The 24,900-nt window shown below is 43.6% G+C and overlaps 1 long non-coding RNA gene across 1 annotated transcript in view; it reads right to left on the bottom strand.

Annotated features, from left to right (window-relative positions):
* Window positions 1-1,751: 1,751 nt before the first annotated feature.
* The window catches only part of LOC102915734 (uncharacterized), a 29,091-nt gene continuing 5,942 nt past the window's right edge, over window positions 1,752-24,900 (bottom strand). Inside the window, exons 2-4 of the long non-coding RNA XR_013044057.1 lie at window positions 7,089-7,173; window positions 6,015-6,078; window positions 1,752-2,014 (exon numbers count right to left, since the gene is read on the bottom strand). This is a non-coding gene — a long non-coding RNA (uncharacterized LOC102915734). The remainder of the gene's footprint in view (window positions 2,015-6,014; window positions 6,079-7,088; window positions 7,174-24,900) is intronic.

Below are 24,900 nucleotides of genomic sequence, written 5' to 3'. Positions count from 1 at the left end.
GAGAGACGCCAGGCCCAAGGAGCAACATGTAACGGGATGCAGGTAAAGCCATGGAACATGCGGTGACACATAGATTAACAGTTGTGGGCTAATTTAAGATATAAGAGCTAGCTAGCAAAAGGCTTGAGCCATGGCCGTGCAGTTATAATTAATATAAGCCTCTGTGTGTTTACTTGGGGGGAGTGAGTGGGAGTTTTATCCCGACCACCGGCAGGCCAGGACACAGCTATAATCTTCACATCTTATTCCATATTTGCCAGCTTCCTTCTTAGCTAATTAACAGCATCACAATTTCAACCACGATTGGTTAACAAACTAAATGAATTGATGTGCAGGAGAAGCCAAAACAGAAACTGTAGTAATGCTTCCTGCTTCCCCTTTTACTTCACATACAATGTCCTTTAAAACTTAAATCATCAAACTTATATCATAACTTTAATAAAGTCTTGGGGTTTTGTGTTCTAACAACTTTATTTGTATTTTATGCACATTGGTGTTTTGCCAACATGTGTGTCTGTGCGAGGGTGTCAGATCTTGGAGTTACAGACAGTTGTGAGCTGCCGTGTGGGTGCTGGGAATCGAACCTGGGTTCATCTGGAAGAGCAGTCAGTGCTATTAGGGGCTGAACCATCTCTCCAGCCCCTAAAGTCTTGTTTTTATACTATGCTTAAAGATTCCAGGATTTAGTCTTCAGCTTTATAGAATGCCTGAGTCATTCCCTTACTAGGGATAAAACTCCAAGGCCCGGGGCATGCTGGGTAAGCACTCTACCATGGAACTAAACCTTCAGTCACCATTCTACATCATAGAAATAATAAAAACAGAGCCAGAGGGGTCGATTGTGCTGTGTAGCTATAGTGTTCCCGCTTACTGTCTTTCTCAGAGTTTCTTGCCCTCAGTCTATGTCATCACAAGACAAATTAGACTTGTAAATAGTGCTGTTGTGGAGTACCGTAATAAAGTAAAGAGTAGAAAAGCTGACATAGAGAGACCGCACATCCAGAAATGAAAGAAACCCTGCTCAGGTTTCCTCTGGGCAGGACCCACAGATGCCTGGAATCTGTAGCTGGCCATTCTTAAAGATCCCTATGTTCTGATCACTGAGACTTCCAACTCTGTTATGTTAAATGCCAGAGGTGTTAAAACCATCGTTGGTTTGTTCAGTTGTCCATCCGCAGATGAACCAACCAGAGTCCAGTGGACAGCAGCCACAGCCACATGTCACATAGATGGCCCTGCCTATATGCAGGAGGTTACTGTTGCTGGAGGGCTTCTCTCCAGGCTCCACCAAGCCCTGCAGTCCCACAATCCACGTATAAAATAATCACTCAGACGCTTATATTACTTATAAACTGTATGGCCATGGCAGGCTTCTTGCTAACTGTTCTTATATCTTAAATTAACCCATTTCTATAAATCTATACCTTGCCACGTGGCTGGTGGCTTACCGGCGTCTTTACATGCTGCTTGTCCTGGCGGTGGCTGCAGTGTCTCTCCCTCCTTCTTCCTGTTTCCCCAATTCTCTTCTCTCCTTGTCCCACCTATACTTCCTGCCTGCTCACTGGCCATCAGTGTTTTATTTATATAGAGTGATATCCACAGCAGGTTACAAACAAAACAAAAAGACCTAAATGCCGAAAAGGAGCTTGTGTGGGGCGTAGTATGAGTGGGAGGAAGGTGAAAGATGCCGGGGGGGGGGGGGGGGGGGGGGGGGGGAGGGGGGGGGTAATTAGAATGTGCTACATAATATGTGTGAAATTGTCAAGGAACAATTTTAATTAAAAAAAATTGTTAAAGAAGGCTGTTTGCTTATCTAAGTGAGGACTTGATCCAGGCAGAGAGGCCAGGCAGGGCTTTGCTGAGCAGCAGATGTTGAGTGTCTCTGGGGTGAGTGTGTAGGAATTAATGAGAACACAGAATCCAGGAGGAAGCCTCCAGGTGGGAAGACATCACAGGCAGGCAGGGGTCCTGAGGCCGGCGAACTGACAGGAGATGCAGACCCATGAAGACTGTTCTGTGGGAGACAGAGGGGAGGTGGTACGGAACGGGATGCCCGTAAGGAGCCAGCAACTCGTCTTCTTCCTCCCCCCTCCCCCACCACCATGCAGGCAATGGCAAGCCACTGAGTGGCACCTTGGGCACAAATGTTAAAAAGTCAAAACATGTTCAGGGTAAAAAAAAAAATCACTTATCCCAAATATATTCTTAGTAACATATTTAAACATACTGCTTTAGAAGGTTTTCACTTAAGTCTTCAAATTTGAACAAATGCGATTTGATAATAGCAATATTGTCCTCTCTATGAATATGTGCTGAAAAGTAAAATCCAAAAACAAATTAAAAATTCATTAGAATTTTGTTAACAGAGTGCATTTTCAGAACTAAAAATAAACTGGTTCAGACAGCATTTTAATGGCGTGCTCCCATTGGCGTTATGGAGTTTATGACAGACATGATGCAGCCTTTCCCAAGCTGCAAGGGTTCTCTGAGGGCCCTAGTGTGCTTGCAGAGTCTTTTCTGGTTAGCTGGTGGGGTCAAGGAGATCTACAGCTACACAAGTTGTATAAGGAATGTTTAAAGAGGTGTCTGGGCCCACCTGGTTTTCCTAAACACACACACACACACACACACACACACACACACACACACACACACACCTGACAAGATGGTTTAATACAACTACATATCTACATTTCTCGAAAGGGCTTTACTGAAAAGAATCAAGGCAGAGGAGCAGTGGTGGCACACACCTTTAATCCCAGCACTCAGGAGGCAGAGTCTGGCAGATCTTTGTGAGTTCAAGACCAGCCTGGTCTACAAAGAGAGTTTCCAGCAGCCAGGGCTGCTACATAAAGAAACTCTGTCTCGAAAAACCAAAAAGAAAAAAAAAATCCAGAAAAGAATCAAAGTAGATGAAATTAATATTTTCCTGGGAAATCCAGTGTATAATAAGTTGTTCATTGATGGGGCAGCTAAGATGCACAACTCCCTATAATTAACTTCTGCATGTTGAGCTGGTTTAATCCTTACAAACATCACTATGAAAGAATTGATAAAAATCTTCTAAACCCTCTTAAAACATAACACATGCACATATACACATATACATACACATAGACACACATACATACATTATATACATAAACACATACACAGACATACACAAACACCCAAACACAAATACGTGCACATGTATGCATATGTATGCACACACACATACACATGTGCATATATATATGTGTGTGTATATGCATATATATGTATATATATAGATATATAAGCATATACACAACCTATGTAGGAGTCCTCATCACTTTGTACCCACACTACGAGAATAGCCCACCACTGGTCTCCCTGCTTCCCTCTTCTACCCAGTCTACCCATAGAACTCTAGGGAAATAGTCGTAAGCTCCTGCAGCTCTTGGCCATCCCCTGCCACTAGGCTCCATCTCCGTATCATCAGGGCTCACCTTCCTGGTAGGCTATCAAGGCTCTTTAAGATCTCCACTTACTATTCCAGCCTTGGCTCCTTGAGTCTCACCACCTGCTGCCGCAGTACAAGCACTCCCCAGGCTTGATCACTCAGAGGGCTCCGTAGCTCTCTATGCCTTTCCCATTTCCACCCTTGTCTACATAGAAGAGCACGCCTCTCCTTATTGGGCTCCGATTCCTGCTCACCTTCACACCCCAGCTTAGAGACAGCATCTTCTGAGTTTCCCATAATCCTTTCCCCATCATCTTCAGAGCTTCCTCAACCTCCTTGCATCAGTCCCTACGAAAGCATCTATCACAAGTGCATGGCTGGAAAGGAAACCAGGAATCAGCATGATCAACGGCTGGTCAGCGGTGTAGAGATGTGACTCATGTAACGTCTGGTGGTGAGTTCAAGAGCACAGGCAGTATTGTAAGAGCTGACCACTCTTAGCAGATTGTGGGAGGAAACAGAAAAGGTTATCCAGAGTGTTGGAACGAGGCACAGACCACAGGGAGCACAGGGTGGGCATCATGGACAAAGTAGCTAATGTAAATGGGAGGAAAGGGGCCTGGAGAGATGGCTCAACAGTTGAGAGCACCAGCTGTTCTTGCAGAGGGCCCAAGTTCAGTTCTCAGTGCCCAGATGCTGGCTCACCACTGTAACTCTAGTCCCGGGGACTCCGATGCCCTCTTCGGTCCTCTGCATTCACTGCTTGTAAACTCGTGCACACGCAGGCAGTCATTCATACACAAAATAACAATCAATGAAACTTTTTTTTTTTTTTTAAGATTGGGAGAAAGCGAAGGAGTGAAGGGGAACATGACAGAGTCCATGTGCCTGTCCAGGGCAGACGCGGGTCAGCTTAGGGACCCTGTCACCATTATGGGAGTGTGGCTTTTGCTCTGGGGGAAGAACGGCATTTGCCGCATTCTGAACAGATCCACTGTGTTCCTTTAGGATCACTACAACTGCTGGGTTGGAGCTGAGATGCAGAGAGTGGGTGGCAGCCCCGAGGCAGAGCAGAGAAGGAGCCGAGTCGTGAAAAACCTATTTCCAAAAGATTAAACGTAGTCTCAGGAATAGATTTAGGATCTCTGGTCTCAGAGACATAATCACAAGCAATTTTCTAGCTCTGACCTACGCAAGAAGATTGGAAGTTAGATGTGTGCCAAGCAGACGAGGAACATTAAAATGTCTCTCATTTTCTTGTCAGCCTCATGTTTCCCAATTATCTCTTTATGGTTACATTTGTACATTTGATGGGGATGTGCAATCAAGCTACCCTATAATAATGCAGGTTAAAAAAGACTCACCCATCCTATAAGCTGCATGCATTACACATAATTATACACCTGCAGGCCTATCTGATTCCATGAAAATATGAGTTATATGCTAACACAGCCTTCTATCCTTGAATTTTCCAGTTGCACTTCACAGTGAAAAGCTGGTGGCAAACAGAAAAGGACCAATCAAAGAATCGCACAGCAGATATTAAACCTACTTGCAATTGACAAGGCTTTTCTCGGAGCTAACAATCGGGCGGTAACTCCGCCGGCCTCTCTGAGCTCCTGTTTGTACCAGATTTGATTCCCAAATACTAGAGATGCAAAGATGAGCAAGCCGGCTGTGGCTATAGATTGCAGACTAACAGAAGAGGCAAACTGACTGCACAGTTCCTCTCTCTCTCTCTCTCTCTCTCTCTGTAACTTTCTTCCTCATCTCTGGATGACACCTCTCAGATTTGGCTTCATGCTGTCCCCAGAAGTGAATTAAACAATATAAAATCCTGTTGGCAGAAGGTCTATCCTATACTTTTTCTGCAGGGGTTCCTTCATTCTCAGGAAATGTGTGAACTCTTCTACAGTGTTTAGGCTAAGGCTTACCCCGAGGAGGGCATTGAGGAAAAAAAAAAAAAAAAAACCCATGTACAAAATCAAATAGCTCCTCTTCAGTGCATTTGAAATTTTGATGAATGCCAGCCCCAGGCACAGTGCCTGGACATGGTGGCAATGTTAGCAAGCTCCCCAGGCAAATTCTTGGGTCTAGCCAAGATGGAGAATCCTTAGAAAAACGTTCAGAGAGAGAATTTCCTTACCACTGATGGCTCTTCTTTCAGGTGCTAAAAATAACAGCCTACTTGGTAGTTTCTATATAAAGAGATTTATTTGTGATGTTTTTAACACTCCATTGCTTGCTGGAGTGGTCTCTGGTAATTCCTTCTTATGCTTAAGTGTTCTTAGATCTCTAACAGAAAGCATTTAAAGCGGCCATTATCCTTTATGCTCATCCATATCAACCCTCAAATGCAAATTGTAAATATCGCCAAGCAACCCCTTACCTGTTCCTCAATGCATATGCATCCTAAGGGTAAAAATCGAGATTGATCAAGATCTATGTCCACAGGCCATCCATCAGTAGTGATCTCAAACCCTAACACTTGCAGCAAATCAAGATTCCAAAATGCCACAAAAGGATGTTCATGCTCAACAATAAAGCAGAATAAGCCATCCATGCTTGGAACATCAGAGATTTATCTCACCTGTTTTCTATTAAGAAGGTGAGTTCAAAGGGCTGCATGTTGTATGGGCTCCATTTAGAACATTCTGGAAAAAATAAAAATACAGAGAGATAATACTGCTCAGCGGTTGCCAAGGGGTTGATGCTAAAAAGTTCATAATTGTTGGTGGGGTGGTATACTAGTTTCCTTTCTGTGGATGCAATAAATCACTGAACAAAACCAACTTGGGGAAGGAACGGGTTTATTTCCTTTATTAACCCATAGGTTACAGTCCACCATCAAGGGAAACAGAGGTGGCCACAGCTTGAGGCAGGAACTGAAACAGAGACCGTGAAGAATCTCTGTTTTCTGTTTGCTTCATGCTGCTCTTCTTATAGCTCAAGACCACGTGCCAGGGGTGGCACTGCCCAAAGTAGGCTGGGCCCTCCTCCATCAACCAAGAAAATGCCCTTAAAGACATACCTATAGACCGATCTGATGGAGGCAGTTCCTCAACTGAGGTTCATTCTTCCCAAGTGTGTCAAGCTGATAACTAATAATAGCCATCACAAGTGGCAATCATGCTCGGTGGCTTGGAGGTGCTTGCTTGACTGTATGGATCTGTCAGTACTTAAAATAGCACCTAAGTGACTGAATATCAATTACACCTCTCTTGAAAATACTATATAAGACAATATCAGCGGAACTAACTTTTAAGCTTAGTCAAAATTTTAATTTAATTCTTCGTTGGTTTGTGTCTCTGTGGAGGGGGTTATGTGCATGGGTCTGTACTTGTCTGTAGAGGTCAGAGGTTGACTTTGAGTATCTTTCTGTCACTCTCCACTTTTGCTTTCGAGGCAGGATCTCCCCCTGTACCTGGAGCTCACTGATTCAGCTGCAGTGGCCAGCCACTGAGGCCAAGGAACCTAGTTGTCCCCACCTCCCCAGTCCTGGGATGCCAGCATACCCTGTGTTTTTCATATGACTGCTTAGGATCCTGCTCAAGTGCCCGCAGCTAAGCAGCAAGTACCCTTCCAACTAAGCCATCTCCACAGTCTCAGCAACTTAGTTCAAATGATAAAACGATTGCTTTATTCAAGAAAGATAATTGATTACCTTTAGGATGGAATTGTAAGTCCAGTGGTCTGGGAAAGGATTCTACAAGGCTGGGCACTGCCTCTTCGGTGTTCTTCCATAGAATCTGAGAGAGAGAGACAGAGACAGAGACACAGAGAGATACAGAGAGAGACAGAGAATTCTCAACCGACCTGAGTGTGTTGGAGGATTTTTTTTAATTTTTAAGTTGAGCACCAACAAGATGGCTCCGCATGTAAACACACTTGCCACCAAGCCTGATGACCTGAGTTCCACCCCCAGGACTCACATGGTGTAAGGAGAGAAGCAACTGTCACAAGTTATCCTCTGGCCACCATGTACATGCCGGGGCACACATGCAGCTGCACATATATACACACAAAAATAAATAAGTAACTGTAATTTTTTAAAGTTGAGAAGCCCTTCATTTGAGACTCGTTTCTTGTAAGTGTTAATCTCCCTGGAGTTTGGGGCCTGTGAGTAAATGCTACATTTTCAAAACTTTCTACTCTTAAAACACACTGAATGCATATTTGCTATTCTCAGGATTTGCACAGAATGGAAGTGTAACGTAGAATGTGTGTCCCTGGGAAAGCCAATGTCAGTGAAAAAATAGGTCACAGAGCAACAAACAACAGGAAAGTCAGCTGTTGGTGAGGATCAACGGAGCCAGGAGCAATTGCATAAGGCTTTTAGAGGAGGCAGAAACTGATCCAAACATGGAAGCTTGGGTAGAGGCCAGGAGAGGTACTTTCTGGTTGCAATCATGGAGAGTGACTTGGGAGAGTGGAAAGGAACAAATAGACACAGTCAGACACTCAAGTCATCCTTGGTCTTGAAATCTGAGCCATATCTTTTCTGATATTTGATAAATACAAACTTGGATGAGCCTAACCAGCCTGAGCAGGGGCTGTACCCCGGAGCTTTTACATTGCTATACTGCTTTGGACTGGCTGCAATAACACATTTGCTGGGTGTGCAATGTGTAATGGCACTGTATCACACTTGCAAAACAAATGGTTTTCCCTGGGCTCTCTAGGGACAAATGTTAATTTTTGCATAAATATACATTCCGATGAGGATAAAGAAAGCCACAAAACTTTTAAAATAGTTCCTACTCCTCAATGCAAAAGAAGCCTCCATATTTAATTTTAGTGTATTTTAGGATTGTGAGGGATAGACATTTTGATTTTTCTTACATATGTGTCTATATGTGTGCATTGTTCAGGGTTCTCTAGAGGATAGTAACTGATTAAATGAATATAAATATAGGATTTGTTAGTGGTCCAGCCAGTCCAGCAATGGCTGTCTCCTAATGGAAGTCTAAAAATCTAGTAGTTGTCTTCTTCACAAGGCTGGCTGTCTTGGCGGTTTTCAGTATATGTTTAGAATCCCAAAGAAGCAGCCTCCAATGCCAGTGCACGGAGAGCGAGGGCAAGCAGGCAAAGGCAAAAGCTCTTCTCTCCCTTGTCCTTCTTCTTACAGGCTTCCACAAGAGGGTGTGGCCCAGACTAAAGCTGTGCCTTCCCACCTCAAAAGATCCGGATTTAAGGTGTGTCTTCCAACCTCAAGTTACCTGGTTTTAAGGTGGGTCTTCCTCCCTCCAATGATGCAATTAACTAAAACTCTCTCACAGGTGCGCCCAAGGACAAGCCAAGCTGGCAGCCAAGAACGGTAGTCAGATCTACAAGTGGGTGCAGAGATATCGGAGCACAACTTGCAGGATTTGATAGTCTCTCCCTTTCCACCATCTAGATCCTTGTTGTTCGAATCTTAGATGGTCATTTAATAAATTAAAAAAAAAAAAAAAAAAAAAACACCCAGAGTCAGATATCAGGGTGAAAGCTGAAAGATCAGAGAAGCAGAGCAGCCAGCCACTAGTTCTTACCCCTACAAAATCCTCAGCCTAAAGAGAGTGAATTCCTGTTCCCTCACACCTTATGTACCTTTCTCTGCCCAGACATCACTTCCTGGGATTAAAGGCATGTGTAGTTCCCAGTACTGAGATTAAAAGTGTGTACCACCACTGCCTGGCTCCTTTTCCAGTGTAGCCTTGAACTAATAGAGATCCAGACAGATCTCTGCCTCCTGAGTGATAGGATTAAGGGTATGTGCCACCACTGCCTGACCTCTATCCAATCTAGTGGCTGACTCTGTCCTCTGATCCTCATGCAAGTTTATTAGGGTGCACGATATGTCACCACAGATCCTGGCAACCCAACTCAGTTTACCAGCTTAGCAGGAAGCACCTTCACCCACTGAGTCATCTTGCCAGCCCTATTTTTAATTTTTAAATGTCATGCAGGAGAGATGAAATTTACAGCTACTGACTCACACATCTAAGATTGAGATTTTTCTGGCCTAAGGAAAATGCAAAGCTTTTTGAAGAAAGAAAATAACAACAAACAAAACCCACAAAAGTATAGGGAGTGATTTTCCAAAGCCAGGCATCAAAAAGAAATGTTTGGTCCTTTTTATGTCTTTTTTTTTTTTTTTTTTTTTTTGGTCACTTTTCATAAAACTTCAACCAGGATGGCTACATAAAACTAATAATAACAGTAACAAGCCAATGTGTGCTGAAAGACAGACACAGGTTGACTAGTCCAATGCCAAGAGTGAGTGTTAGCAAGAGCGAATGCTCTCACCAGTGGCCCCAGCAGCCTCAGGAACATCTGCACTGCTGGCCTGGGGTGGTTAACTGTGTGGCTATGGCTGGATCGGCCCCTGCACATCAGTGTCCATCCCCAGAGTCACAGGGATAAAAACAGTCCCTCCAGAGCAGTGGTTCTCAATCTCTGGGTCATGACCCCAACCCTTTCGCAGGGATCCCCTGAGACCATCAGAAAAGACAGATATTTACATAGCAATCCATAGCAGTATCAAAATTACAGTGATGAATCAGCAAGAAAAAAATTTTCTGGTTGGGGGTCACCACAACGTGAGGAACTGTATTAAAGGGTCACAGTACTAAGAAAGTTGAGAAACACTGCTCCAGAGATGCTCTCCCAGGTATATAAAATAATGTGTGAGAAAACTATCGAGCAATATGCTTGGTGTACAATCCATACTCGGGAAATCAAGGCTCCCCATTAGATAGTGCAAACATTCAATTTTGAAAGAAAACATGAGGATGAACTCCCTATATAGACACTGAGTCTGGACTCTGGCTTGATGACTCCTGGCCAGATCACCAACTGCAAGAACAATTGTATCGCCTTTGGAAAATGACCTCAGAAAGGTTTTCCCCAAAGCCATCACCTTCCCTTACCAGGAGACGGAGTGAATGACTCATGGGTGACAGAAGGCATGGATCCCTTCCTGCGTTAACTCCACAGAAGTCGTGTCTGGTAAAATATGGATCTCACATATCCATAAAAACATAAAATACATATTTAGTCAGTTCGGTTACTTAAAGTGATAGATAGGCTTCTGCCAAGCATGAATATGCAAATCACACAGCATTTGCCAGACCTGTCTTTGAATTACATTGAGGGGTACTTCCAACAAGAAGAAAAGGAGAGCTGTAACCTGCATCAGCCACACAAAATTATCCGGGTGCATTTTGTTGGCAATGAAAATGGATGAGGATGGCTCCGTGTAGCTACTGCACTTTGAAACGTGAGTTTTTTTGAGGCTACCCAGAATCAGTGGCAGGGTGGCGGGATTTTTTTTTTCTGTTGACTATATCCACTCTGATCATCCCTATCCCCTTCCCTCTGAGATGAACCCCAACATGGAGGTCATTCAAGATGCAGAATAAGACAGAAGCTTATGATTTTAAAATAATAATAATAATAATAATAATAATAAACAACAGGTTGAGGCTGTGTTTCTGGAATGTGTTCTAAGTCAAAGATTATAAAAAATACCTGCATGTTGGCATATTATGGTGATGTATGCCACCTGTTAAAGTGTCCGCTGAGTACTTTAAAAGATGAGTGGAATGTGGAATTTCAATATAATGAAGGAAAGGGTGTGATCAGTGAACTTTTAGCAGGGCTCAGATGTATCATTGGTTCTCTGGACTGTCAATGCATATCTATGAAGCCAGTTTCTCCGGGGAAGCCCATTTGGAAAAGCCGATTCTTCTACCTACTTTCTCAGCCATTCCTAATTTTCACTGCCTTTGTGAGAAAACACCACTTACTATTTTCTGTTCTCCCTCCATCTCTCAGTCTTTATCCTTCTGGGGTTTTGTTGTTGTTGTTGTTGTTGTTGTTGTTGTTGTTGTTGTTGTTGTTTTTCTTTCTTTTTTTTCCCTCACCTCAAAAGCAGGAGTGGTATTTACCAGTTTGGATTGCGGAAGGATCATAAAGAGGATTCTCTAAGTGGGAAGCGGACCTTCAGACTCTTCAAATCTACTGTCCTACTCATGGGCAGTCCACCCCCAGTGCCATGACATAGTAGAAGTAAAGTTTGTAAACAACGCAAGTTCCCTGCTGAAACCTGCTGCCAGTAGACTGGGTTTGGTGTAAGGGTGACACACAAGCCATCCCCTTGAGAACACCCCAAGGTCCTAATGATCAATTTCACACCTAAACCTTTCCTAAGCCGTTGCTAGATCGTGAGCCTAGAATTTGATGATACCTTCGACCCATCTCTCCCAGGAAGTGTGGAGCACAACTTTGCACACTGTTTCTGGGGCTTCAGAGAGCTTCAGCTGCCTGTGGACATGAGGTAGGGACCTGTACAGTAGACACCAAACACCTTTAAAGAGAGTCACAGCCTGGGAGAGCCAATCCTCTCATATCCACGTGTGTAAATACAGAAATGATAATACAGAATCTTAAAATAGAGCCAATGAATTTGAATTCATAAACTCTAACGAGAATTTTATTTGGAGTTCAGGAGATGTGGGTTCAGATTGCTCTAATCAGTGTTTAAAGGGGGACAGGGAAGAGGGGAGTGTGCCTATAGCAGAAAAGCTCTTAATCTATTACAAGGTAGTTAAAACCGTTTAAAGATAAACGCCTATTGATGTTGGGGAAGCTAGGCTATGTAACCAGCACTCAGGAAAAACGTCCACAAAGCAGGAGTGTGACACTCTTCCAATACACATGCTGAGTCTCCAGACACATGAGGTTATCAGGCCTTCCCAGCTATCTGCAATCTAAGGGAGGAAGCCACCACCTCACAGCCTGGGCCACAGCTGGAGACCACACAGGCGCTGATTCCCTAATGCCTACCCCCCCACACACACACACACACCATTTCAAAAGCTCTCTGCAGGCTGCTTTCCTGGCAGGTTCCTTTTCTTTTCGCTTTAGGAGAGTAGAGGGAAATGATAGCCTTGAATGCTGCCTTCTTGGATCGCCTCAGAAGCAATTAACATCTCATAGCTGCAGCTTGCAAAATTCCAGCCAAGAAAAATAGCAATGATATAGCTAAAATAAAAATCATCGATCGTGCGCCTACCACATGCTAGGTCTCAGGCACGAGGCTAAATGCTGAAAAACCCTGTTTCTATTTATTCCACATCCCGATTGGTGTTTTCTGAGACTCTATTGGCCCACTTAGGGATCTCCTGGGGGACTCAGCTGGCTGCTTCCAGCTGGCCTAGGCAGCCATCCACCTCCTCAAGGGCTGAGACAAGCAGAGAAGATGTCACCTGTTGTAGTCCTAAGCCCCAAGCTGCCTGACGGCTAACCCTAGAGACAAATCTGCTAAACCCACCTTTGCTGTTGGCCCCACGGCTTTGCAGGTCCACCAACCCTAACACGCCACAGGAAGGTCTCAGCAATCCATGGCAGAATGAGAGAGACCCAAGCTTTTCTGGACCTCCACAGCCGGAACTTAAAAGCAAGAACCAGGCCAAAGGGCAGGGTTGCTCAACAGGTAAATGTGTTCGATGTCAAGCCCGGTGACCTGAGTTCTATCACTGGGACCCATGACTTCCACAAGTTGTCTTCTGACCTACACACGCGCACACACACACACACAACACACGGAAGTAAATGTGGTTTAAAAATAACGTGTTAACCGCTTGAGGCCATTCCGTTGCCCATCTCAGTTGGAATCAATCTAGTGAGAGTTTTCTTTTTCTTTTTTGTTTTTCTTTTTTTTCACGTTTTAAAGAATTGCTTATTTATTATTTTTATGTGTCTGGGTATTTTGCTTGAATATATGTTTGTGCATCATTGGCATGCCTGGTGCCTGCAAAAGCCAGAAGAGGGCGTCCCATTTCATGAGCCTGGAGTTATAAACAATTGTGAGCCATCATGTGGGTGCTGAGAATCAAACCCAAGTCCTCTGGCAGAGTAGTCAGTGCTCTTAACTTATGCAGCCCCTGATTCAGCTTTAGACATGGCACCCCAGGAGATCCCAGACCTCCCAAAAATCATCTTTCCTCCTGGGAGACAGGACAAGTGTTTTTAAGGAAATGCATCCTCCTGTAATGACTTCAAAAATCCCAGTGGATTCGTCACCCTCAGGTTTGGCCCTGGAGCATGTGACATAATGTTAGTCTTAGCACAGTGTCCTCAACACCGTGAAGTAAGCTCTCTCACTTCAGCACAGTGAAACTGTGGAACCAAAATAAGACCAAAATGCTTTCACCCTAAAACTAAGGCCTCAGATTTCTCCTTTTAGGTACAGGCCACGAGTTACTGGAATAGGCCATGAGTTACTGAAACCAGTCAGTCCAGATTCCAGAAACCAGGAAAAGTCACAAGGCACAGAGTCACAAGGTAGTCACAAGGTAATGACTGCTGGACTTTGGAATGTCCTCTCCCTGGCTCCCTAGGTAACTGTTTGACCAAAGAATGTTCCACCCCTGGTTTCCAGGGTAACTGACCATAGAAATGCCCCCCCCCCTGGGGACAGCCAATGAGAAATGGTGGCGGGCAACCACCCCCTTAGAAGTAAGATTAAGCCATGATTTCTAGAAAGCCCCTAGAAGCAAGCCAATGAGAATTGTACCCATACTAGCACCCCTAAATGATGTAACCTTGTAGTTTTTGCCTTTAAAAACTGAGCTTGCAGAGAGGCAGGCACTACCCCCAGCCTCCACTGCATTGGATCTGTTGAACAAAGTCCCTGCCTAGGCTTGTATTGCTTTTGGATATCCCAAATTAAACCTTGCTTTTATATTCCGGCATGCTCATCTTCGGTTGTCTATCTCGGGGTTGCAATCTGGGCACAACAAAACAAGGTCTTCCACACCTAAGCAGCCATCTTGAACTCATACTACCTAATGTTCCTGGACTTCAGCTTCCATAGTTCTGAACTAGTCAAGAGTTCCCTTGAGATCACTGTGAGTGATTAAGCAGAAGAGACAAGGGTAAGGATTCAGTATAGCTTATACCCATTAGGACTTGAGATAGCGAACACACACACACACACACACACACACACACACACACACACACACCACCTGTGAGAGACCTGCTGCCAGTTCCACAAAGAACTTTCCTCCCCATAAGTTTACAAAGAGCTAACCCTAATACCAATGCTTAGTGTTGGCTGGCTGTGTGTTTCAAGCTGATTATTCATTTGCTGTACAAGAAGGATGATTTCAGGAAATAGTTTCTCCTGTTCCCTCCCACTATTCACTGCCTTGCTGTCAAATCTTGTTATCAAATAAAGCCTTGTGATATCAAGAAGGGGAATGAAATGGTAAGAGATAGTTGGCAAAAAGCATGAGTGGGACGTGAGCATTCTGTGCTTCAGGTCCCCCCCCCCCATGGCTAGCAAAACTCTCATTTTGGCCTGGCTTGGTGGCTTATACCTTTAATCTCAGTACATAGGAGAAAGAGGCAGGCAGATCTCTGTGAGTTCAAGGACAGCCTGTCTTCATAGCCGAGACCAGCCAGCTATGCATAGTAAGACCCTGTCTCAAAAACAGACAAAAACCCCTCATTTTTCAAAGTAAGTCCTCAGACATTCTCAGAAGTGTTTTCCTGACTTTTCTTTAGCTTTATCCTGCTAAGAAACTGTAGGAATGGTTTCCCTTTCTTCCTTGATCTTAAGGATCAGAATATCCAGGGATGAGTGGTGGCCTTTGAAAGTCTCCTTCCAAAGACATTCATTTGGCCTCTCTCTAAGGACACAGTGGAATCATGGCTCTTGTCTCCCACTTAACTTATTTTCTCCTTCCACATTCCTCCCTTCAGCAGAACTCTCCTATTTTCTGAGCAAAACCTCTTTTGCTCTCTTTTCAAGTTCCCCTCAAGCAACCAGTCAAATGCAAACCTGTCACACACAAGAAGGGGGAAAAAGTCTCAAGGGTTTAGTACACAAGAAACTCCTTGAACTGGAGTTCTTCACATTACTAAGTCAGAGGAAGGCTCTGTGGGCTGGCATCCAGGCCTGCCCCTTGCTCTCTGAGTGCTGCCTTCTCATCCAGAGGACTTGATCTCGGTCCCTGTTCCACGGCATCTACTTTCCCTGTGCCTCTCAGCTTCGTGCTGCATAATGAAGCCCCTTTGTGGGATCTCCACCTCCGCCATACTTAAAAATAACTACTGCATATTGTGTTCGCTGCGTTCTCCCTTGCTGTGACAAATGCAGAAGAAAGCAACCTAAGGAAGGAGAGGTTTATTTTAGCCTACTATTCAAGGGATACAGTTCACTGTAGGGCCAGAGGCTTGGCAGCAGGAGAGTGAGGCGCTTGGTAATGAGTACTTATGCTCAGTCTGTTTTCTCCATTTTATTTAGTCTGAGACCCTAGCCTTGGAGTGGCACGTACCACATTTTGGATGACTATTGCCACCTCTATTAATCTAAGCTAGATAATGTCTCACAGACATGCTCAGTGGGTTGTTTCCATGGTGACTGTGAATCCTGTCAAATAGGCAATCAATATTAACCATTACAAATATCTATTGTATGGTGATGAAGAATTGTCTAAATGTATTGGTAGTTATCTTAGTTAAGTTTCTATTGCTGAGATAAAACACCATGCCCAATAGAAACTTGGTGAGCAAAGGTTTTATTTCATCTTACAGTTCCAAATCATAGTCCATCACTGAGAAATCAGGGTAGAAACTCTAACAGGGCAGGAACTTGGAGGCAGAGGCAGATGCAGAGGCCAGGGATGAGTACTGCTAACTTGTTTGCTCCTCTGGGCTTGTTCAGCCTGCTTCCTTATAGGCCCATCAGCCTAGGGGTGATATCACCCACAATGGGCTGGGCACAACCATAGCAATCACTAATTAAGAAAATGCCCTACAGGCTTGCCTACAGCCCGCTATTGGAGGCATGTTCTGAATTGAGGTTTCCTCCACACAGAGGACTCTAGCTTGTGTTGACTTGACATGCAACTAGCCATCAGAGCAGTCTAAGGCTCCATTCAGTAATTTGCCTCCAATCAACGGATCTGAGTTGATGAAGGAAGTGTAAGAAGGATGGAGAATCGAGTTCACATCCTGTTTTCGGGGCTTGCATTCTTCTCAGCAATCTCACCAGCCTCACTTTCTTTCCAGTCACAGTTTTCAACCTCTTCAGCATTTCCACCCCATCAGAAGCTTGGGCCACTGTGTCCAGCATTCGTCACTATGTACAGCCAGAGACTCTTAGATGAATACAAGGCATGCAGGGATACAAGGAAAAACAAACAAGATTGTTTATCATGATTTGTGGTCATTCAAACATTCCAACACTGTCAGTCTTCTCAATTCTCTGTAACCTCCTTTTTAATGGAGAGGTCTAGAGTTGGAAAACTTAGATGGTTTTGTCAGAGTAGAACAAAGAGTCAATATGAGAGCAGAGAAGTTCTGTCTGAGGGTTTCATTGCTGTGAAGAGACACCATGATCGTGGCAACTCTTATGAAGGAAAACATTTAATTGGGGGTGGCTTACATCTGGATCCCCAGGCAGCAGGAAGAGAGAGTGACACTGGGTTTGGCTTGAGCTTCTGAAACCTCAAGCCCACCCCCTAGTGACTCATTTCCTCCAACAGGGCCATACCTCTTAATAATGCCACTCCCCATGAGCCTATGGGGGCCATTTCCATTCAAACCACCACAAGTACAGACATATTCTGGAAGTCCTGATGGATTTACCAACTGGAACACAGCTCTGCTTTGTGAAAGAGACAAGAAACCAAAGATTTAATCCAAGGGCTTTACAGACTGAGATTAAAAACAAGCATATTGCAAAGCTTTCACATACCAGAAACGCAGCGCTATTGAATATACATTCAAAACATTTAAATATAATGTGCATCATTGAACTAGTTGAACTAGTCATCTGATTTGAAGTTGTATGGCTATCCCAGTAAAAGACGATATATTCATTATGAATAACTAGCCATAACATAGCTAATTACTGTAGGTTGCATAAATGATAATTAAAAGCGGACAGTGACATGTCTAAAAAATAAAGCCTTTGTTTCATTGATCTGGAAATTCTAAGTTGTGGTTGATTTCAGTGCTCACATCGTAGTGGAGATAGCTCATCTGAAAGGCAGCTCAGCTGGTTGTTTGTAGAAATGGGTCTACAAAGCTACACTGAAACCATAATATAAGCTGACAGAGTTAGCTGAGCAACAGTTGTTAGCTGAGTGTGGCCTGGCTGTCTCTCCTGGAGCTATTATCACCTGGTTGGGGGGCGGGCAGGGGTGGGTGGGTAGAATAGACACAGGTCAGGTTGGATGGGCCTGTGAGAGACCATCAGCTTCTTGGTGTTCATCCATTACAGAAATGCTGTCCTGCGTCTACTATTCCCCTGCCAGCTTTAGCTTGGATTGGTGCACTGCTGTCCACAATTTCAGGAAACAAGTAGGGCATTTTTGTTTTCAACCACATGCTAAGGAATCTGCTTAAGAGCTAATAGCATGGCCCACATGTTGCGGTGAGCTCTGTGGTCTCTGCTGAAGTCATGGTCTTCAAGTCCTTGGATATATACACTTTGAGATAGGAAAAGTACATTTTGTGTGACAGCAGATGGGCAGGTGGCCTGCCACTTAACACAGGCTTGACTCAGAAGCCAAGAGGCAGCTGTTAGCATATGTTGAGACTCCTTTCCCCTAGGAGAATTTTAATAAAGAGGTGCAGGACAGTTGGTTATTAGTGATACATCAATGCCGGACAGAAGGGAAGGCCCAATGTCATCCTCAAGGCCCACCCACTCCCCAGAGATCCACTTCCTACAGCAAGACCCCACCTTCCAAAGTCTCCCCAAACAGGGAAGCCATCAGTGAACCAGGTGTTTAAACACAGGCATCCACATGGGACATTTTACATCCAACCATCACAGTCCTCATGTCAGAACTCATCAGCCTGTGTCAATTTCCTCAACACAGCTTGTTCAAGAACAATACAGAAATCTGACTCTTCACACATGTAGAGACTATCAAGATCTCAGCAACACCCAGGAGCTGATCAACATTTCCAAGGAGGAGAGATTAAGCTGATGAAAACATCGGACTGTCACCACATCGTCAAAGAGTTAGTGACTTGGAGTTCCATAGTCACATCTTTTCTGAAGCTAGAGAAAGACCCGTGTTATTAGCTTAAGTTATTAATAGCTCCTCGCTTTTAAACAGTATCAAGAGTCATGACTCATAATGAAGATCCGTTTCAATGACATTAATCAAATCTTCAGCATGTTAACAATGCATGCCTCTCGAGAAAATGAGATTAAAAGACTTTGAATAAAATTTTGATATTTTTACAACTTCCAGAAGCACTTCATAATCGCTTTGTCTGATTTCATATAGTTATACTTAACTGTAAGTAAGGAGTTTTTAAAATCATGATTTCCCTTCATATAATATGTAATAATAGCATGACAGAAGAGGAAAATCTTCTAGAACAAATGAATCTCTTTCCTCTGCTCTCAGGTTGCTGCTACAAGTCAAAAGTTGATAGGACATGTCACAATGACAGATTGCTTTTAATAGAATGGTCACTACTGCCTCCGAGTGGCGGGATCTCCAGACTTGAAATTTCCTTCATTTCAATTCTTTTCAGCTTAACGGTAGAGAATTCCAACAGAGGGTACAAGTCACTTTAAGTTTCGGTTTTGACCCTGAGACTACAGTTTAGGAACATGAAGGTATATTTTATTTGGAGAATGTTTAAAAAACCTCATCAGTGTCACAGGTGGTCAGGGTGATGGCTAATTTTGACTGACAACTTGATTGGATTAAGAAATGCCTAGGGTGTTAGGGTCCTCTTGGAGGGTGTCTATGAGGACGCTTCAGGGGTGGTTATCAGAGAAGGCAAAACACTCTCGATACAGGTCATTTAACGGGCTGGCGTCCCCGACAGAATAAAGTGGGAAAGAGAAACAGGCCAAACAGCAGCGTTCACCTATCTTCTGGTTCCTCACTGTGAATGTGATGGAACCAGCCGCCTCTGCTCGCCCCACCCCACCCTGTCTCAGAGCCATCACCACACCTTCCCTACCATGGTGAACTGCATGCCTCTCAAACTATAAGCCAGAAGAAATTCTTTGTTCCTTAGGTTGATTATTATCAGGGATTTGGTCACAATGGTGAGAAAAGTAACAAATACACCCAGCTGTGTCCACAGAATCTATGTCTATGCACAAAGCAGTGGGCCCCAAGTGCACAGGGTATATCTCCCAAGAAATGCTCCTGGACCACCATGTTAGCAGGCTGTCATCTCCAATCCCTAGAGGGGCAGGGCCACCGGGCTCACAGTACTCTTCATTGTTTATGAAATATCACAATGGAAAGAAAAGTGTTATTATAAAGCAAAGCATGCTATTGGGACTCATTAATTTTTTTCTCATAACGATGGATACACATTTGAGTTGGTCAAAATAAAGATGCAGATGCAGTTAAGAAAGTTTGAAGTTAGCAGGGTGGCGATGGTGCATGCCTTTAATCCCAGCACTCGGGAGGCAGAGCCAGGCAGATCTTTGTGAGTTTGAGGCCAGCCTGGTCTACAGAGCGAGATCCAGGACAAACACCAAAACTACACAGAGAAACCCTGTCTCAAAAAAATTTTTTTTTAATTAAAAAAAGAAAGAAAGAAAGATTGAAGTTCAGCAAGTGACATTAAAAGTCACTATTCCAACAAACTGAACACACACATACAGAAAACTGCCAGCCAGCAATAGAGTTGGTGCAGATCTGACCTAGTCCAGCAATTAGTATGGCATGGAATTTTTATTAACTGGTAGATTATAGTGCCTTGGCTCTATCTCAGCTGTGAAATAGGCTGAGTAAACTAAGAAAATTAAGGAAAATGGTAACTCCATCTTTGAGGAAAAGAGGAGATAGTAAAACCTGAATCATGGAGAGAGGGAAGCACCCCAAAAAGAGCCAGCAAGGCACGGCATGAATTGATGAAGTATCTACAGGCCAGGTCAGGACCCCCTGTGTGCACAGAATGCTTTCTGAGCATGTGCAGAGCTGCAGGGTGCAGAGGCCTGTGAATCCCACCTGACACCATGAGTGGCTGAGCCAGTAAGGGGGGGACATGCAGAGAGTGCCACCCAGGCATCCAGGACACACGCAAGGGAGCCAAGGGAGCTGGAAAAGGAACAAAGTTGATCCTGAATAGAAACAGAACCAAAAATGGACACAAGAGCTTTCTCTTGACAAGCTACAAAGTGCACTTTATTTTTAAAGTCAAAATAAATGATCGCCTGATCTGTGGTTTTTCTTTACCTCCTTGTATTTCCAGGAGACATTTCAAACATCCGGAGGAATTTTGTCAAAAATTGGAGAAAAAGGTTGCAGTTGGCATCTGGTGGATGGAGGCTAAGAATGCAGAAAAACACACTGCAATGCCAACATAACCCCCTCCAAACACAAAATTAGAGAGTTGGGCCCCACAATTCAGTAGTGCCAAAGTAAAACACTGACCTAATGCAAGCAAGAAAGAAGAATAGAAAGTACACTGTAGCCAGAAGTTTTCTCTGGTCCTGCCAAGCCCCTGCAGTCCCATGGCCCACTTGTAGAATAATCATTCAGAAGCTTATGTTAATTATAACTGCCTGGCCATTAGCTCAGGCTTAATATTGACTAGCTCTTACACTTAAATTAACCCATAATTCTTATCCATGTTTAGTCATGTGGCTTGGTACCTTTTCCCAATTCTGCCTTGTCATCTTTCTTCCTCTGTGTCTGAATGGCGACTCCTCCTAAGCCCTTCTTCTTCCCAGAATTCTCCTCGTCTGCTTGCCCTGCTTATTCCTCCTGCCTGGCTACTGGCCAATCAGCGTTTTATTTATCAACCCATCAGAGCATCACATATTCACAACATACAGAAAGACATCCCACAGCGGGACACAAAATGAAGAAACAAACTGGATGCAAACACGCTTTGAGATTATAGAAATGCTGGCCTCAAATCTAAGCAAAACAGTTTTTAGAGCCCATTCATAATGAATAATGCTGTCAAGAAGTAGGCATTACTGAAGGGGATGACACAGAAGATGGAGCTATAAAATTATCAGAGACTACGAAGAAAGAACAAACAGTACAGAGAGGACATGATAATTCTATGAACTATTTAGGAAAGAGATCATTCCAATGTGGTTCACATTATTCCAGGGCAGAGGAAGAAATCCCATATAATACCAAAACCCAACAAAGAGAGCCCAGGAGGAAAGAAATTGCAGTTTTAATTACAAATACCATAAAATACCAGGCAGATGATTTTATCAGCACTCTGACAGTACCTAGTGACCAGGTGAGCCACATCTCACAGAGGGAAGTCTCAGCATTTATGAGATCTGCTAGTATAATTCAACACTGCAAATGTATCATGAAAAGATGGCACAACAGCTTTCCATGTTTACTTTGGCACTATTCACAGTAGCGGATTATAGAATCAGCCAAGGTGTCCATTAATAGATGAATAGATAAAGAAATGTGGCACACATGTACACACACACACACACACACACACACACACCACACACACACACCTATAATAGTATTTATCCATTAAGAAGGATGAAATCATGTCCTTTGCAAGAAAATGAATGGAACTAGAGATTCTCATGTTAACTCGGTTAAGACAAATTCAAAAAGAAAAAAAAAATCACAGTCGGATGGTGGTGGTGGCGCACGCCTTTAATCCCAGCACTCGGGAGGCTGGGACAGTCAGATCTCCATGAGTTTGAGGCCAGCCTGGGCTATAGAGTGAGATCCAGGAAAGGCTCCAAAGCTACACAGAGAAACCCTGTCTCAAAAAACAAAACAAAACAAAATAAAACAAAACAAAACAAAAACAAAATAAAACAAAACAAAACAAAATCACGTTTATCTCCTGTGGTTGTTTGGATGTCATTGGCCCCCATAAGTTCATAGGAAGTGGCAGTATTAGGAGGTGTAGCCTTGTGGGAGTAGGTGTGGCATTGTTAGAGGAAGTGTGTCACTGTGAGGGTGGGCTTTGAGGTCCCCCGTGCTCCAGCACAGTATCTCAGACCACTTCCTGCTGCCTGCGGGTCAAGATGTAGGACTCACCTACTTCTCCAGCACCATGTCTGCCTGCACGCTACCATGTCATACCATGATAGGAATAGAATAAACCTCTGGAAATGTAAGCCACCCCAATGAAATCTTCCTTTGTAAGAGTTGCTGTGGCCATGAGGTCTCTTCACAGCAATAGAAACACTAACAAGACATCTCCTAGGTCAAATCTATACTTTTATGTGAAAGGAGAAGGAAAACATGTTGAGGGGATGGAGTAGGTGACAAGAGAGGGTATAGGCTAATAAGTATGTTCAAAGCCCCTTATATACATGTATGAAATCTTGTAATGAGATCCACTATTCTGTACAACTAATATACACTAATTTTTAAAGGGAAGATGTTATGGGTGTTGGAGATGAAAGGGTATGACAGGGACAAAAAGCATCAAATTAGGAATGGCGAAAGATCAAGAATATTCCAAGGGTGACCTCTTAGCCAAGTGTTGTCATGGAAGCCCACAGGCAGCCCGTAGAGGCACTTTGTCGTTACACAGGCAATGTGATAACTGATGACAGAAGTCAGTGAGGAGGCCGGAGAGAAGGGTCAGTGATTAAGAGCCCCTGATGCTCTTACAGAGGACCAGGTTCCTGCCTCAGAGTCCCCAACCCACAGCTCACAGGTGTCTGTGACTCCAGCCTCAGGGAGTCTGTCGCCCTCTTCTGTCCTCTGTAGATATTGCATCCATATGCATGTACCAACCCACAGACATATACACATTTAAAGTAAAATATAAAAAATAAATAAAAATGTAAAAACTCCAGTGGGAATTGCACAGGGGTGGGTAAACTTTACAATCTAGAACTTTCCAGTTTGGGAAACCAAAGCTACTTTACAAAGCATTAAAAAAAGAAACTGAGAATGTACTCAAAGTATATTACGTATTTCCATAAAACATGGCTTTATGTAGCCAAGTATAATAAAATAAATCTTTAAAAATAAAAAAAAACTTTACAAATGTTAGTTTCAATCAATGAAATATTTGGGGTGGTTTTTTTTTTAAAAAAAAAAAAATCGGTGTTTGTTTTAATTTCCAGTGGTTGGGAGTGTTCTCTCTACACAAGGTTTTCAAAATGTGTAGCCTGATGTTATAATGATCCTCTCTTCTGCCCTGTCCTAAATAAGCTGAGTCAAAATGAGAGGTACATAAGCTGTCTTCCTGACAGTCAGTCTCGAAGAAATTTAAAATATTTACCTGTGAAATAATGTCTTAAACTGTCTGGGTCTCTCCCAGTCCATCTAGCAAGTGTCTGGCTCATTTTGGCAATAGAAAAACCAAAGCTACTGAATTTAGCCCTGAAGAGTAGATGCGGGCTGGAGGAAGCCTGGCTTTTAATAACTTTGAGTGGGTCCCGCTTTGCCCTTTGGAAATTAAAGTTGTGTTTTTTAATTTACTTAAAAAAAAAAAAACTATTGCAGATGTGCGTCGAAAAACAAACCACGTCGTGAAAGAACGTATCGAATGCGAATGACAGAAAGGAATCCATCGTTAAAGGAATTACATCATAGCTCAGAATGAAAACGCTTTTTCCATGGTTGCCCACAAGGTGGCGATAGGATCCCGCTCATTTACTGCAGATGCTGCTCGCAGCGCCCGGGGAACCTGCGACTACGTAATGAAAAAGCGAGAGTGTGTGGACTGATTTTTAACACCTTTCCCTGTGAAAGTCAAGACATTTTTCAAGGAAATTGAATCCGCTACATGAGTATTTTCTGAACACTGACCTACAGGAAGTCCATGAATTCTTCAATTTTTATGTACTAATTAAAATATATAATTACATCACTTCCCCCTCCCCTTCCCTCCCTCCAACACCCCCTTCACCGCCCCCCCCCTCAAATTGATGGCCTCTTTTCCTTTGATTATTACTATTACATAGATGCATGAACATATAAATACCATTTGCTGAGTCCATTTAGCGTAGCTTGTGTGTGCATGTGTGCGTGTGCGTGTGCGTGTGCGTGTGTGTGTGTGTGTGTGTGTGTGTGTGTGTGTGTGTGATTATATGATGCCAGTGCTCATTTTGTATTGGATAACCAGTTAGGGAACTCACCCTGTTGCAGAGCAGCCATCCTTCTCTCAGCAGTCACTAGCTGCCTATAGTATTTTGACATCCTGAGATTTCCTCCTACCATTCTATCGTGTCTACCTGGTGGTGTCATGGGCCAGGTCTTGTTTCAGCAGCCATACTTTTGAGGTAGCAAGAGTGTAGCTTCCCTGTCCTTTCTAAGGGACACAGTCTCCCTGCAGACTTCCTTATCTCTTGCCCTGACAGTCTTTCTGCTCTTTGGAGGTATGTTCCTTGAACCTTAGGAGCAGGAGGTGCGTTGTAGATATACCTATTCCGGCTGGGTTTCCCACCACCGGTTGATCCCTGCATTGTGGTTTCCTGTAATGGTCTCCATCTGTGGGAAAGCAAAGCTCCTGGGGGGGGGAGG

Source organism: Peromyscus maniculatus, chromosome 13 (assembly GCF_049852395.1).
Source record: "Peromyscus maniculatus bairdii isolate BWxNUB_F1_BW_parent chromosome 13, HU_Pman_BW_mat_3.1, whole genome shotgun sequence".
Classification (NCBI taxonomy): domain Eukaryota; kingdom Metazoa; phylum Chordata; class Mammalia; order Rodentia; family Cricetidae; genus Peromyscus; species Peromyscus maniculatus.
This window is presented reverse-complemented; position numbering and strand designations above follow the sequence as displayed.